The following is a 14,995-nucleotide window of genomic DNA, read 5'->3' on the forward strand; positions in this document are numbered from 1 at the left end:
AAACCATTTGGGGATATATTTAGCTGTGGCTTAGACACAGTACAGGAATGAGAATTTAGCTTCTCTCTGATTTCACATGACCAAATTTTCACTTTTGTTCAACTGCAAACATACCTCAGGGCTTCCTGATGCTTTTCTGCCTCTGAAGGCCCTTGTGCTTCCTTCTGCATAATACAAAAGCTTCATGACATGCGTAGCTGCGTGACACCAAATCTTCGTTGCTCACAGGTAATCTGTTGAAATCAACAGGACTGTTTATGTGAGCAGCGACCAGTGTTCATGTCTGCAAAGATGCAGAAGTGGACTGGACGTTTCTGGGCTTCACGCTGTGAACAATCAGTCTTACGTGGTTTGTAACTGATGCTGAGATGTCAGCTCCCCTTTGTGCCATATGGAGCCTATTTCTTTTGTGTACCCAGCCTCTTATCTGCACAACATACCTTGCTGTCTAATAACTACACAGTTAAGTTATTTTAGGGAATGTGCTGGGATTTTTAAGTTCCGTAGTAGCAGATGTCATCTGATTATGCATTTAGACAGCAGAGATTTCAGTATAAAGGAGAGGGGATCACGAGATAAAGGGAGCTTAAATGAGAGGAAGAGATAGTACTAAATAATTCAACTTGAAAAGAACAAAGATATTCAGAATGAACAAGATAAAGAGAGGTGTTAATTATAAATAGGAAAGTTGAGGAGAAAAAGTGGAAATATATGGGAGACAGTTTACAACACATTTATATTTCTCACAAGCGCTTAGTGGCATGATCTCAGATTTTCTCAGGCGCTTGAAGAGATTGCTATACTGATCCTATTAGCTGGTTTTCCTTATGGAAATGGAGTTCACAACTCTTATTCTGTTCTGGCCTAGGTGCTTATACTGTTTCAGGCATCTGCAAGGGATCTTTTGGTTGTTGCTACTGGATATTATTAAATGCCTGTGAGCGCTTAGGTATTGCCAGCTGCAGGACTTACTACCATTAGCATAATGCAGTAATAGGAATTATGTACAAGTTCAATTTAGAACAGCACTTAATGGGACTTAAACACATGTATAGGTATGCTTTTCTAAACAGAAGCTATGAGATGATAAAAGCTTTTGTGAATCTTTGGTTTTATTTCTGTAATGGCATGATTTTTTTTTCCCCCCAGAGACTTTAAATGCATAATGCCTTTTTTTTTTTTAACTTGTAATAAAGGGTCCTCTTATATATATTTAGGTATCCAACAAATAAGCAATTTTTCCTTTACTTAAGAGCCCAGTGTGAAATTTTCATGCACTAATCTTAGGCATTAGGAAGAAAATTTAAAAGACAACAAATGGGGCTTTCCTAGAACCTGCTTGTTCTGACACAGAAACAGAACCTGGCTGAGTGTTGTTCCACTCATGATATTCTCTTGCCTTCTCCTCCTGGACCTCTAAGAGATCATAGAGATTAGAGACATTTTCATGTTTTGCACTTTTTCACAGAAATATGGTTTCCCACTAGACAGCAAGGCTATAATGCATTCAGAAGGTTGGATTTAAAAAAAAAAAGAAAAACAAAAAGCAATTGGCATAATAAAGCTGTGCTTGAAACAAATTATGGGCTTCTTTAACTGCAATTTAAAAACATAAGAAAAAAACACATTTTTTTTAAACCATGAAAAGCTGTACATATTCAAACCTCAAAAAAGAAACCGAGAATATAAATTAGCTTCTCTGGATGATTTCACAGTGAACAACTGGGTTTAACCTGCTAAATAAGACACTTCAGAGATAACATACTGATACTTTTGTATCTTTTTCTCCTTACACTTACAAAAATAACCTTCTAATATTACAAAAATCATACCAAAACACCTAAAATATGAGCAGTTTCAGTATAAAAACCTCTGCTGTATTTTTATGGGGAGAAGCAGCAGATTCATCCCTGGGTGTGTATACACACGTGTGTAGATGCAAACGTTTTACAACAGTTTCAGAGTAATTAACCACTTGTAATGCAAAGAGCATGCAAATCAGAGAAAGCAGAAAGAGGAGAGCAATCATCCCAGCTATGATACCTGTCACAAAAGGTCAAGTTTGGAAGGAGCAGCCATCAGAGAAATCAGAAATACATGAGCGCATATAGGCTTGAGGAAGAGGCAGTTGCTAGAAGAAGGGTTTGTCTTAAGGTTGGCGAAAGCTGGCTTTTAGAAGCTTAACCTTTATCTTCTAGAAGAAGGAATAGCAGGGCTTGTACAAGAGGAAGGATAGCCCATGCTCCAAACTTTGTATTTACTTAGCTGGATGGAAGGGGGGGCCTGATTTATCTTTTGTCTGTCCCTTTTGATTTTAATGTTACCAAAGAGGTGAAAGGTTCAGAGAAACAGGGCAAATTCACTAGCTTCCCTGAGGGAGAATGCCAGAGAAGTTGTCTTTAGACTTTCTTGGATTTCTCAGTTTGACTTCATCATACTATGGCACTTGATGCTTCATACCTCTTGGATCTTTGCACATCATTGCCATGTCCTCTCTTCACCACAGGCCAGGACCCAGCTCTCCATCAGGCTGGAGACAAGCCAAGTGCATTCTCCAGGCAGAGCTATGATGAACTCTAACCATGGCCAATTTGGTCATTTAGGAGACTACAGTGTCAGAATCAACGTGATGTGCAATAGAAAGATGCAAGTGTAGACACATCCTTTGTGCTTAGCTTGGCATGTCGACTTCTGTTGACTATTTTGAACACCAAACCATGTTCATAACTTACAGCCTGACCATTCAGTCCTCACCAGCCACCACGATTTCCCCCTGCAAGATAGAAACCAAGCAGCTTGTTATACATGCTAGGGTACAGATTTACAAAGGAAGGGTTTGGCTGCCTAGTAAACCAAACCTTTCAAAAAATGCAAGGACATAGGGGAGTTTACAGTCATATAATTTGATGGTGCTGTCATTTACCTGCATTGAAGTAAATTCCACAGTCTTTGCAGACCAAGTTATTTGATTGCAGCCCATCTGGCCTTTTGATTTAAAACAGACTAGGAAGTGCCCCCCACAGGAACACAAGTGCTTATGTGAGCTAAGTATGTCAGTCCTGAGAGGAGGGTGCATGTTCCCACCCATCCGTGTGGCACTAGGCCCCTTTGCAGTGCTGGAATCAAGATATTCTTCTTTTATTTCTTTTTTCTTAAATTGTTTATACCAGGGCAGAATTCAGAGATCTTGATTAGAGTGCAAGGCTTCTTCGCACCAGGTGCTGTGCAAGCATAAACCCAGGCACATTTACACTGCAATCAAGTAACTGTAGTGCATAAACACATAATAGACCTCACTTTCAAGTAGCCCTCATTAGTACCAGCTGCAGTGATTAATACCATTGGTGATTCAGTACAAATGGGGACCACCAGGCCAAAGCTGTCAGGAGATCCCCACTGGCAGTACTCTGAACTGAGTCAAAACTCAAACTCCTCTACCTCCCTCCTGCAGGCATCCTCACAAGCCCTCTCCTAGAGAGGTATGAGGGCACATTAACACATGGGGTCTGATACGTCTGATGTTGATCGGGTTCATTTCTGCCTCAGCCCTCAAAGTTTCAGAGTTAAGTGGAAAACTTAACGCAAATGTGAAAGCAGACACTCACAGGCAAACACACACACCTCCCCCCCCCCCCCCAAAAAAAGTGGAGTCAGGAAGGGAAATAAGCTATTGGGAAATACACTAAATAATTAGGAAAAACAAATATAACCAGAGAGGAAGAGATCCTTTAAAAGCTATTTAATAACAAATCAGCTATTATATCTGTCAATACAGAAAAAATGAGGATGCTGACAACTCCTCATCCCACGATCTGCGGCATTAATAAGTGATGAAGTATTAAAAAAACTGGGACGCTTTGTGCCTAAAACAGTATCACATGAGGACAAGGGAATAAAGCTGAACTAAAACAAAGGACATGATTGTGTATTGCTGGCAAATAATGACATAAATGAAAAACAAAACCACGGAAATAAATACAGCCCCTCCAACCATCAGATATAAGGAAAACATGACTGCCTCACTTTTTTGGCAGTAATCAGATACAAATCATGAAGTCAGCACTTTCAGATGAAAGTTTTGGATGCAGTCATTATTCCAGAAGTGTCCAGCCCAGACTGCTTATTTAAACAAAGAGAGGGAGATGGCATGGGAACCAAGGATTAAGGTGACCCTGAGGTAAGAGTTCTGGGGTCTGTATCATTCCAAGGTAAACAGCACCATGAAGGATGTGTCCTGAAGGGAAAGCCTTTTCTATCCAAGGCAACTGTCATGCTGCTCTGCTTCCACTGTGAATTAGTTTCCCTTACTACTGCCTCATTAACCAGGAGGCAAGACTTTTTGCATCTCTGGCACATCCAGTGCTTGAACACCCACCACCTATTTCTTTGGCACAACCAACACAGCTGCTAAGCCCTCTCACTCCTCCCTTCTCTCGTGCTCAGCATCTGCCCCACACCTTTATCAGGACACTCTACCCTCTCCTTCCTATTCCCAAGGAAAGGAAGAGTTATTCTTTTGTGAACTTGAAATATTCCTACAACGTAATCACGTTTCACAAAGATTTCCAAGCAGCACTGTCGGCTGCCTGTCATCTATCCAGCTTATACCACACAGGTCATCTTAGGCTGATTTTGTATTGGTCATTTCACAGGTCTCATCCAGTCTCCGCGACTTCATTCCCTGTAAGCGGCTTTAATGCCAGAGCCTTGTGCTGTAGTAAACGAGGGAAGGAACTCATTTTTTTGTAGGTGTAAGTCAGTCAGAAAGCGCAGTAGGGAAGCTAGAAACAAGAAGGGCAGAGATGGAGAGGTATTGTCTGGTTATTTTTTTGCGGCAGAACCTAGGAAGCTGTATTAGGTAGGGCCTTATATTTCTTTCAGAGGATGTGCATTAAGCAGAGTTCTAACCCGATCCCTTTAGGAAGTGGGAGAGTTATGATGGTGCCTTTTCCCTGAGAGCATTTCTAAGCTTTCCTCGTAGGAAGCTTTCCTTGTGGTGCATTCTTAAGTAGATCAAATGTAAAGGAAAATCCCAATTCAGAATTAATTGGCATACATTTTTTCAGGAGCTGGAGGGATTTTGAATTTCTTCCTTCTAGATGAACTTACAACACTCCTGCAGTCCCACATTTGAAGTTGTACCTGTCTGTGGAAGCATGCAAGCACAAGCCCTGCAGCAAAATACATCTTTCTGATTTTACCTCTCCACCCTCTTACTCGGACAGATGCTTTCCAGTGTGGTGTCCCTGGCCCACATTTACTCCAGCTTGTTCTTGCAATCTTCGCTTCCGTCAGTGATGTTCTCGCTGTGGACACAGTAGTACAGAAAGCAAGCCATGTTTGGAATTAACCATTTCCCACATCCCTGCACACTCAGAGTCAGCAACTGAAGCAGATGCTTTGGTGGTTTAAAGCAGACTCCTTGGTTAAGGGGGTCCAGAGCAATACTTCACTTGGAAATGCTTAGTACCATTAGCTCCAGGATCATCCATACCATGTGCTCGCCTTCCATTACTTTATGAAAGAAAGTGAAGGTGTTTCTACCATGACAGATCACTGTCCCCTTGAGTCATGCTTCTACTCTGAAAAAATGGCTTACTTCTAAACATACCCGACAGAATGCACATCCACCACCACTCTTTATCCAGACAGGTATTCACTTTTCATCTCCCGTCCAGCAGCTATCTGTGTATATAGCAAGCTTCATCTGAGTCACACAGTAATAATCATTGCTTATATACAAGATCCCTTGTGTACTGTATATTAATGTCTGGCTGGTAATTTCATGGCACCTCTAGGCATAAACAAAAATTTATTAAAACAGTAAGTAAAATGTTCCTGAAGACTGGCCTGCATTTTTAATTTTCTATTCAGCATTCCCAAATACAGAGCCAGCCTTCTTATGCAAAAAGAAAGCTACGGATTTAACACCAAGTAACATCATTTTGCACAAGTTAGACATAGCACAGCCTAGAGCAATAGGATGCTTCATTTATATTCACAAACCCCTTCTTTTCTGATCATCTTTAACAATGACAGCCAAACAAAAACTTGTATTGATTATTAGGAAATGCGTACAACTCCAGGAAGCAGGAGCATATTGATTACTACTCAAATTACTTGTCAATTCTTAGATAGGAAGCCACATGGCAGCTAAAACCTTAAATTCCTGTCAGTGGTTGGCAGTGCCCTCTGTAGTTAAGACCGAGTCACGCTATGAACGTTGGGCACCTAAAAGTGACACCATTCCTTCCCTGTGCTTATCTCTTCATTTGCACGAGATGCTTATTTTACCAATGATTTAGTGCTTTAAAGACCAGCAGGCTTCTTTTTCTTTTATCATAAAAGAATTCCTTGAGGTCAGTAAATTGCATATAATACATGTGTCAGCTAGTACAGACATTAAACAAGTGGGTGGACACATTTTTTGACAATATTTAAGCAGAAACTTGGACTAATTTTCACAGTTCAGGTTAAGTAATGGAGACGTGAAAAATTTCAGTAGAAAATTTGTCCGTGGAGGAAATTCACTGTGGAGACGCTGATAAACAAGCGAGGAGCTCTGCTTTTAGTGAGTCTCATTCCAGATCCCAGCCACATTTCCAGACTGCAATGACGTTCCCCCTCCAGTCCTCCACTGTGATTTAGCATACACTAAGGACCCTGAAGCACTTTCCACCTCCCAGGGCACATCATCACGTACCTCCGTATTGAAACACAACCCAGTGCTGCTCGACTGGCCGCTGTACTGCTTGGTTTCCGCAAACAGGAGCATTCAGGCTGAAGCAAAGGTAGACAGATGTGCTCCAACAGGTCCCATGGAAGTGATCAGAGCACTAGGACTTTGGGAGCCTAGAGCAAATACAGATATTGCCAGCTCTTTGCTTGCAGACTCAATACTTTTGTCACAACCTAGAATATTTGCCTACTTGCCACCATCCAGGGACTCGAGCAGCTGAGAAGTCTCTTGCAAACAGCACCAGCAAGAGTTAGCAAGGAGGAGAAAGACTACAGGTATCTCAGAAGAAAAGCTCCCAAAAGAAATCCTTTAATGCCTGTACAGAATAAAAACTTGGCTTGTAAAAGATAAAAGCCTTCATGGCACATCAACTGGGGGTTTTTTTTGTGGCATTCTTCAGCGTTATACACAGTTCAGCTTTTTTATTTTTAAAACATTTTTCTTATATTTAAGAGACAGTCTAATATAAACAGATTTGCTACTGCCCTGTTAGCCTTAACCTGCAGAGATTGATGTCCTTTTTTTATAGCAACATGATTTTAGCTTTTGCAAAATAAAAAAACCCCAAACATACTTTTGTAGTTTTTACTGTCTTGTTTAAGATTAGATGTCAAAGCTTTGAGCATTCAGGAGTAAGCAAAGATCCTAAGTCTTGCACAAATATCTCGGGGCAGGGGGGAGGGCGTCTATCAGAAATCAGTGGCACTGCTCATATGAGAAAAAGCAGAAGGTACGGGTCAGGCAACAATGCCAGTGTAACTGTGGTGCGCACTTTGTGGTATTTCACATTTCCAGTTAAAACATCAGGGCTGATGCATTATCTGTCATAAAATGCCACCACAAAATATTCAGGCATAATGGACTATATATGCAAACAAGAGCTTGCAGGATCTGGCCCAGAACTTAAAATTAGGCAAATTAACATTGCCTTTCGAGCCTTCAGACCTGATGTGGCAGTAAGTCCCCGAAATCCTCACGGAGGTCAAGGGGTCTTCCACATGGGAGGGGAATTCTTATTCAAACCATTCCCTCACATGGGACATTCATTATAAGGCTCTCTTTCCTATGTTTTTTCTTCTAGATATGAGGATGACTGTTTAGGACTCTCACGATTAAAGGCAAGAGTTCATTCCCATTTTAATATTTTAATCTCCATCACTGTGATTTAATAAATTTTTAATATTGTGCTGTCTATGCAAGGTCCACTTTTCATCTCCCCTGCATAACAGCTGTGAGGATACAAGGGCTGAAATTTTAGACCCAGTTCAACAGAGCACTTGCACACATATTTAAGGTGCTGCAGCTGGTGAAGGGGCTGATTTACTTAAATGCTGTGCTGAGTTAGAGACCTATGACTTTATATCATACGCAACTTTAAATTAAGTTAATAACAGTTATATGTATGTAACGACATAAACCACTGGCTTTTTCATTCCAGGAATAGAAAAGAATGAGAAAAATGCTGGTCAGAGTCTGGAAGCTTTGCATATTCATACTTCTCACAGTTGTTAAGTGTTTGAAAATTCAGGTAATGAGCATACAATACTCTGGCTGCCTTTGTATTGCTTGGGGGTTTGCTATTCTAGTAATATCTCTACAGAAACCATTCTATCAAGTCAGGTTTTTTGCCCTGAAATTGAATTAGCACTTGTACATTGAAGTTTTCAACATCACCCATAAGATTTTTCAACTTGTCAAAAGAATCTGCATGGTCTCTAACCATGAATAAAAATGATTTCAGATATCATCTTTATTTCAAGTTTTATTTCCTGGGATTAATTTAATTGATTGTGCTGGTGGCTTGTTAAACAGCTGCTGAAATAAACAGACCATTTGTCTTTCTATGTAAACATATGGGTACCTGGTTTAATTATAGTTCATACCAGTGTGGAGGAAAAAAACCCAGAAAACAAAAAAATACCCTCTGTTTTCCAAACTGACACCATAGTCCTGAAATCATAAGAACTCTCTCATAGTAACAAAGCTTGGCTCATTTTCCTCTTGCTGATTTTAATAAATCTTTTATCATATAGACGAAAAAGAATAGAGTTCAGTAGATTATATATAACCTCATAGCTTTTTTTTTTTGCATATATCCACGTGCTTACAGAAGACATTCATGGTTTTCTCCTTGCCTGATATAACTAGAAGTGGCCCCATAAATCTTTACTTCAATATAATTCTCATTTTATGCTTAGCAGACCTAACCCTGATTTGTGTCTATTATTACAATCACATTAACCCTGTTTTATGGCTGTGTAACAGATCAGGGTCTAAACCAAAAACTGTAGGTAAAATATAGTGGAATATAGACCCCCTTGGCTTTAACACACATTTTTACTTCCCCTGGACAACTCTAGTAAAGAAAATAGTATTGCCAGCAGGAAATAAAAGGAATAAATAATTCCAAATAATTCTTCTTAAACTCTTTTGTAAGAATTATGTAGTTCCTTTAAGATCCTTAGACGTCTTGATTTTCTTAGCTATTCTCATTATATAATCAAAAAATCATGGGCTTGCCTGGAGATAAAGTAAGCAGAAGCAAGTGGAGCCTCTAGCACTGGAGTGGAAGTGGGCAAAAAGAATGACTTCTGTAATAAGATTCTGGGAACTCACAGGTACATTAGGATCAGTTATTAATAGCCTTTTTATGCCTAGATAAGCACCATTCTTAGCAGTGTGTGTGTGCAATACAAATGAAATATCAATAAACAGCACACAGTTGTGTCCAAACAGAAGGAAAGCTGCACAAATAAGACTAGTTCTGTTACATACTTAGCTTCTCCCTCTTTACTATCCCCCTCCAACTAGACCACTTCACCAGTTTCCTATCCCAAGCTCTCAATGAAACGAAGCACACGTACACACGATGCGCTACAGGTCGAGGAGGGGAGTGAAGCCGAGACAGCTGCCGTGAAACACCCAACAAGAGTGGGGGAGAGCAAGTGACAAAGTGAATACTTTATGGGTAGCTCCAGTTCTGAGGCTGTCAGAAGACCTTGGAAAGAGAACAACAACGTCAATGTAACTAGGCTATGCGAGGTGCCTTTGGGAGCCAGACCAGAGGAAAAGCAATCATTGTCCTGACACCACCAAATGGACAGGTATTTCAGAGCCAGGAAACCAGGGTCCAAAGTCATCTGTGCGCAGCCACCACTGCTTGGATTACATCATTTACTGGTGAGAAAAGAGCAGGTCTCCAGCAAGGCAACCTAGCCTTGCAATCGCTCTCAGAGGGAGAAAGAAAATCGGGGGGGGAGAAAGAAAAAGTAGGAGCCTTACAATTTCATTACACAGGAAATATCCAACAACCATCCTCAGCTTGAATTCAATAAATATTCACTTTGTCCTACAGCATCCTGGTCCATCATTGGTTTTAAAAACAAAAGCCATGCCCTAGAGGCCACACGTATGCGCATCTGCCCAGACAAATTCAGACAGCCAAACTTCAGCCCAGTCTCCTCACTGAGTTCAAGCTCTGCTCCTTGGGAGAGCTGCAGAGGAAATCAGGGTAGCCACATATGTAATCTCTCTGCTGCTCTCAGTCATATACTAGATCTAGAAAGCAAACCAAAGATTTGCTTTTAAATGATACATGGATGAATATCCTACTTCAAGTAAATAGAATCTGGCACTAGTAAACTTATCACTAAACTGCTAAAAAATGCAGAAAGACAAGAGAAATTCAGAAGAGGCACAGCTATGTCATTGGCACTGGTTGCTGAAAGTAGTTATTCATTTAATGACAGAAGTAAGCTATTCCCAGTTTCTCAGATCAGTATATAATTTGGGGGGCTGTCTATCTTGGGATAACCTATTTTTACCCTTAACAGAGGAACATAAAAATTCTAATCAGTTTTCAAATCTCAGGAGTCCAAAGAGAATTTGCATTTCTGCATAAAGAAGGACCCGGTACAGAAGAATAAAATGGGAATGATTTGGATTATATGAACTCAGGTAGGATGGTGCTGTGGTCAGTTCCTCAATAGGATTTAGCGTGGTTGGTAAGACCTACCTTCTTTCAACCCCTCCTCTGGAATGATGCCAGCTGTAATTATACATTATAATGAGCAAGAATCTTGAATTCACAGTAGAGCAGTGAACTTGTTTCTCCTCACCTTCAGTAATGTATTTCTGCCCTCCTTCTTCATCTTTCCTGTGTTGTTTTGTAGTTTATGTCAAGCAAGTCTCATTCTTCTCATTACAGACAAAAATCTCTGCTCGTTGAAGTGCTGAGAGAGCTAATTCTTGTTGTTCTCACTTGTTACAGAAAGCCTTCTGCCAAACGAACCGTTTGGCTTAAAATATTGTAAACAACCTCTCCTCCTTTACCCGCCACCACAGCTTGCTTTTAAGAAGTCTGTTTTCATAAACAGTACGTCTTGTCTGTTCAAAACAACATAACTAGGAGTTGCCATATCAAATACATTTATGGAAGATAGCAATAAAGAAATACCTTGACAGACTAATGATGACCTCCCGCAAGCCAGGCACTTAAAAGGCTCACTTTCCTGCTTAGCAGATTAAAAAGTAATAGCTGAGTGGCACGGTTTCCACTCACTTGTCAAGAGTAATACCTGCCCTATGGCTACCCTGAAAATAAAAATCAAACTCACCATAGAGATGGCTACCAAATAAGTCAGTCTGACTCTGTGGGGCATGAAATAGCCAGGTTAGTGTCAGCTTCCAGTGGACACCAGAAGAGACTGGAGGTAGACAAGAAAATATGGACCTGCATTTTCCATTGCTTACCTTACCAAAGTTTATGGATCTCTACACTGTTTCTTCCAGTTTAAAACCAGGGTGGGAAGAACCAGCTTTGTTAAGGAGGAGGGGCTGGTTTTGTATCTATCTGGATATTTTATCTGGCGCCTAAACGTTAGTCTCCTGCACACAGCTTCCCATTTGAGGGGCAAAGGCAAGTTTAGAGACAGAAATGTAAAAATGAGAGAGTAGTTCACTCTTAGCAAGAGCGGAAATGAAAATTTACGTAGCAAAAAAAGCTGACTTGGATAGTGCTTCACCAAGGGGTAACGCTTGGATCAGTGCAGAATTGCAGCTAGGACTTTGCCGCCAAGTTCACGGGGTTTGTGACAAACTGTCCGTGGGTCCTGCAGAGCTCTTTGCGTGGGCAAACCCTGGCCCGCTCACACCGGTGCCTCTGGCAGGAGGGAGCAGCCGTACACTGACTGCACGGCTAGAGTCACAGGCAGTGCCCGCAGGCACCCATCGGATCCCGTTTTGCCTCGTGGTATTTCTTTAGGAGCTCACGCGCTGCCAAGCTAAGCCTGGGAGGATTAAGAGTGATGCTATCTCCTTCCACATATCAGCTGTAACTTCTCATTTCACTATTATATTCTGTAGAGATCCCATTGCATTTCACATCACATAGCGTGCAAATAGAGAACACCATTCTTCAGTAACACAGCATATTCCTTTAAAATTATTTGACAAGCACAATGAACAAATACAACTTAAAGCTAGCTAAGTACTAGCTACTTAAAATACAAATGCACACAAGCACGAAATCTGTTAAAAAAATAACTGTAATCATTATTTAAACAGGTCTATGTAATTCCTAATGGAAGTAGAAGGGGCGGAAAATGCCTCATGCCCACAACTCAGAAATTCACTGGCCTGTGGTCTTGCACTAAGATTACCATCACTCAGCCCAAACATTCAAACTGGAGGCAAAATGAAGTTCACTCTTTGAATTTGATTTATTCTTCCAGATTTCAAAGCTGGGCAGAAAGCCTTGGTAGAAAAAGGTGAAGAGTGAAATCTTGATTCTGTTCAGATTAATAGAGAAAGCACTTGTGAAGTCCTGACCTCGCTGAAGTCTCATTAGCATTTCTGAAATTAGCAGAGACCGGCACATTTCTGCTAAAATAACCTCTGCATTTGAGCGCATGGGTTTCTCATGGGGGTCCCACACCCACTGGCTGACGCTGGGTTATTTTGAGGCCAAAATGAATTCTTAGTTGGACAAAACTCATGTTGATGCCCACTGAGCTCCTCCTCCAGGTGGGAATGAGCAAAGCCATCTACAACCGGTAGAGTTGGGGCTTTTCCCTAGAGATCAGGGTTAGTGCTTGAAAATGGGAGAGCAGAAGGCTTGCCCTAAAAAGCAAACAGTTTTACCACATAAACAGAAAAACAAACAAACAAACAAAAAAACCCCCCCAAAACCCAAACAAAATAAACCACAAACCAACTGGAATGATGCTAAAACAAACCATGATTAGAACACACAGCACTGTTTTATCTAAGACACTTGCGATGCCATTAGCTTCCAGATACCTATATTTTGTTAGAAGGATTTGTGTTTGTTGTTTATTAGTAAGAACAAACTTTTTGCCACTTTCTTTTGAGTGAGATACACAGGTATGTCCTAGAGGGTTTTGGTTTGTTTTCCCCCCCACCCACTACAGTGTTTTGAGTTCCCACCTTTGTTTTCTACTTTCCATGCTATATCTCCCTCTACCTTCTGAGGTTGCATGGGCTAGTATTTATTTATCACTTTGCTTTATTAAGATGCAGTTCAGGTTTTCACCTGTGTTGTATGTTTTGCAACCATGAAATATGGATCTAAGATTCAAAAGACACGAGAGTGTAAAGAACCTTTCAGACACTTTCTGCTTTCTGAAGAAACCGCAGCAGATACAAGAGCAGTTCAGCAGTGCAGAGCTGTTACCTGCGACCTAAAATAGCTTCTAATATACCAAATTATTTTAGATTTCAACATTGTTATGCTGGAATAAATATAGAGCTCTTTCTACATTTTCATCATGTTCTGATAAAGTCCCAGGTCTGACAGTGTTTCTTGACGAAAGAGTCCACATGAAATATGTTGCTAATTATTTATACACCTCTTCAAAGGCTCAGTGCTTGTACTTGTACTTCTTGCTACTCTTACCTACCCAGGCCCTAGAGCTGTTTTTCAATCACTGAACCGAAACCCCTTAGAGTAACAAGTTTATAATAGAGGTTCATAAACCTGGCAATGATTAACAGCACGGGTTAATCAAATGAGTGTAGAACAGGCTTTTCCCCCCTTTTCTTTAAAGGAAACTGGCCCCAAGTGTTTTTCCCTTATTGCTACCTAGAAATAAATTTGCAATTAACTTTCACTTATTGGTGTCGTAGCAGCCTCCGAAGACCCCAGCCAGAAGCAAGCGCCGTTGTGCTTTTCAGCACGTAACCGCGTACCAGAAGACAGCAGTCGCTCCGAAGAGCCGACAACCCCGCAGCGTCCCGCAGCCGAGCCCCAGCGATGCCCAGGGGCCCGGCGTGGGCAGAGCCCGGCTCTGCCGGGACCCACCTCTGCTGGAAAAGGAGCAGGCAGCCTCACGCTCATGCCTCATCCCACTTACTAAACAAACTGCTTCATCGTTTAAAATAATTAAGAGGAATTATCCTCCACCACCATCGGTTGGTCAGCTTCTTACGGGGGTGGGAGGAAAACAAAACACCACCCCCCCCCCCAAAAAAATCAAGTCCACCTACTGCCAAACCTACTATGTTCAATTTACTCCAAGACCAACAGGACACAAGTCTCCAGCATACTCTACACAGGGGACTAGTATCTGATTTCAGCTGTTTGCAGTCAAACTCTCACCGAACGTGAAGTAACAACAGGAAAGGTGGGTCTGTGGTGGTTACCAGCCTGGATGGCAGCTGGGCCTACACAGTCTGAACTTCTCAAAACTTGGAGCCAGCAGGAAGCTTCAAACAGAAAACACCTTTCAGTGGCTGCTTTCTAAGCCCCGAACGCATTGTCAGTCGCTAGCCACAGCATTTTTGTTTAGAGTTTTCTGGAGCATGATCTTGAAACAAATGGGATGAAAATCTTGATTTAATTCAATTCGGATGGGGAGAAAAAGGAAATTCCTCGACTCGGTTAGCTAAATGCAGGAATGAAAAAAAACTTTTGAATAAGTACCGAAACATATGATATTTGCTCCACCTGGTTGAGTCAGTGTTTTGTTTTTTTGTGTTAATTGCTTCCGGAAATTACAAATCCAAACCAGCCACAGTCACTGTGGCTAACAGGCTGAGCCTGAACACCTAAAGCCTTCTCTCGGGACTCTCCCTTGCGGTTATGAAAACCCATGCTTGCTCCAGACTTCCTCTGTTATCAGCTGAGTTTACGATAATAAAACCATCACATTAAGCCAGAGGAACCTCATCCTCCTGCTTGACAGCTCGCCCTTCTCGCCAGGTCCTGGTAGCACACATGGGCAGCACCCACCCCTC

The sequence above is a fragment of the Haliaeetus albicilla genome, chromosome 1 (assembly GCF_947461875.1).
Source record: "Haliaeetus albicilla chromosome 1, bHalAlb1.1, whole genome shotgun sequence".
Classification (NCBI taxonomy): domain Eukaryota; kingdom Metazoa; phylum Chordata; class Aves; order Accipitriformes; family Accipitridae; genus Haliaeetus; species Haliaeetus albicilla.